At 41.9% G+C, this 2,860-nt stretch overlaps 1 pseudogene; it reads left to right on the plus strand.

Moving 5' to 3' along the window:
• Positions 1-1,640: 1,640 nt before the first annotated feature.
• LOC147363194 (enhancer of rudimentary homolog) lies at positions 1,641-2,436 on the plus strand (annotated as a pseudogene).
• The last annotated feature ends 424 nt before the right edge of the window (positions 2,437-2,860 follow it).

Raw genomic sequence — 2,860 nt, forward strand, 5'->3', positions numbered from 1 at the left:
GATAGCATCACTGACTGGATGGACGTGAGTCTCAGTGAACTCCGGGAGTTGGTGATGGACAGGGAGGCCTGGCGTGCTGCAATTCATGGGGCTGCAAAGAGTCGGACATGACTGAGCGACTCATCTGATCTGAAGGCGTTCCTAGTTAGATAGGGAAGGTGGATTTTTAAAAATAAGACAGCGTAACAAGTAGAGACATGGCAAAGTATGAAAGGAGCAGCTAAGAGGGGTGACAAGATTTGCTCTGGAGACTGAGGGTCAAGTTGTATGATGTTTGAGTCAGGCCTAAAAGGATGAGCAAGAGTTCCCCACACAAAGAAAAGGAGAGAGTAGCCTAGATAGATGGACCAGTATGAACACAGGCATGGAGGATGAAAGAATGAATGGGGCCAAGAGAAAACTTTCAAGTTTGCAGAAGTCACCAGTCAAAACACAAAAACAACCCAGGGGGAAAAAAAGGAATTGTAATCTCAGACAAAGAGATAATTTGCCTAGTATATAGAGTTCCCACAAAACAGTAGAAAAAAGCAATCATGAAAATCCATCAAAACAATAGGCGGAAATTTAATAAAACAGTATATTAATAGGTTGTCCTCTGAAAAGGAAATACCATTTAATCTTGGACAAAGTAAAAGATGCTCCATATTACTTAGAATAAAGTTGAATTAACAGAATTAACAGCACTTTGAGATTACACTCTTCTATCAGATTAGCAAATACCAAAAGTTTAACGTCACACCCCGTTGGAAAGACTGGGGAAACGCTCACTCCTGAACATTACAGTGCATGTATGAGGAGAATAAATGGGTTCAACTCCTACAGAGGGAAATTTGATAGTAATTATGAAGATTACAAATACACATCCACCTATAGCCCAGCAATTTCACTTTTGGGGGTTTATCCTACAAATGGACATACAGTCATGTGCATTAATGATCAAAATGATTCATTGTGCATCACTTGTAACAGCAAAAGATGAGCAACAACTCAAGTTTCTATCAAAGAAGACTGGCTAAATGAATTGTGAGACATTCGTAGAATGAATTATGGGACATTCGCAGAATGAATTATGGGACTCCTCTCCAAGATATTGTGAAAAGTAAAAAAGAACAAGAGGCAGTGTTTATAGTGTGCTAGCTTTTATGTGGGCTTCCCTAAAAGTTCAGTCATTAAAGAGTCTGCCTGCAATGCAGAAGACCTGACTTCAATCCCTGAGTCGGGAAGATCCCCTGGAGAAGGAAATGGCAACCCACTCCATTATTCTTGCCTGGAGAATCCCATGGACAGAGGAGCCTGGCAGGCTACAGTCTATGGGGTCACAAGAGTCAGCCACGACTGAGCAACTAAGAACACAGCTTTTATGTAACAAAAGGCAGGAAAAAAATATATAAGGCAATACTCTAATGATTAGGACATGGAACTCTGCTCAATGTTATGCGACAGCTGGATGAGAGGGGAGTTTGGGGGAGAATGGATACATGTGTATGTATGGCTGAGTCCCTTTGCTGTCCACCTGAAACTATCACAACATTGTTAACCAGCTATACCCCAATACAAAATAAAAAGTTTAAAAAGAAGTAAGGCAGTCCCTTCCAATGTCTTTTATCTGATTTTGAGAACTCCGGAAGATACATAACAAATTTAAAAAGTAGTCATGGTGCGGCGGCGGAGTCGGCATCGGCTGCAGCGGGAGACTTTGGCGCGATGTCTCACACCATCTTGCTGGTACAGCCTACCAAGAGGCCAGAAGGCAGAACTTAGGCTGACTATGAATCTGTGAATGAGTGTATGGAAGGTGTTTGTAAAATGTATGAAGAACATCTGAAGAGAATGAATCCCAACAGCCCCTCTATCACATATGACATCAGTCAGTTGTTTGATTTTATTGATGACCTGGCAGACCTCAGCTGCCTTGTTTACCGAGCTGATACCCAGGCATACCAGCCTTATAACAAAGATTGGATTAAAGAGAAGATCTACGTGCTCCTTCGTGGACAGGCCCAACAGGCTGGGAAATAGCTGAGTTTGCAAGCATTAGGGGAACGGGGGTGGGCTTGGAACACAGGTGTGTGCAGTGTGCTGTAGTGGAAGTTTTGTATTATAGTTATCCTGTTTCCATTTTGGTATATACTAGCCAGAATTGAATGTATTAGATAAAATGTGATGATCTTGTTCAATCTGAAAACCCCTTTGCCCCCCCCCTTTTTTTTACTTACACATTTTTATGATGATTTAGATGGAAGTTGGTTTTTGTCAGTTAACATTGGTTCCAGTCCCTCAAACTGTTCATACCTGCTTTATAACATCCACTGTACTAATCCTCCTTCAAGTTGGGGTGGGGAGTGGAAGCACAGTTTAGTTACGTCCTCAAGATAAAGTCTTGGTGAAAAACAAATAAATGTTCTTTAGTTAAAAAACAAATAAATAAAATAAAAAGTAGTCATGAGGGGCTGGGGAGTAAGATACAAGGGGATGAGGGTGGGAGCAGGACATTTCTTTCAATACTTTTTATATTGTTTGATTTTTGAATCATGTGAATATATTAACTACTCAAATAAAATAGTACTAAGTTTTTAAAGCCTTCTATCAAAACAAAAAAGGGAGAAACGGCATATGACTTAGTTGGGGAAAAACAATGTGCCGGTCCTCAGTGGCTCACTGCCAATACCCTCTCCTCCTTCTTCACAGTTCTCCCAGCCAGGGCACAAGACGTGGATGGAACTAGACCCTGCAACCCAGCAAAGCCTCTCTCCCAGCTCAGTCTGCTTCCTAACTGCAGTGCAAAGGATGGGACGGCTGTTAGGAGCAGACATCCAAGTGGTACCCATCCACAACACGGAATAGGACTCCTGGGAGGCAG

The sequence above is a fragment of the Bos grunniens genome, chromosome 11 (genome assembly GCF_055505025.1).
Source record: "Bos grunniens cultivar Pamir isolate PY7600 chromosome 11, Bosgru_T2T1.0, whole genome shotgun sequence".
In the NCBI taxonomy this organism is placed as follows: Eukaryota; Metazoa; Chordata; class Mammalia; order Artiodactyla; family Bovidae; genus Bos; species Bos grunniens.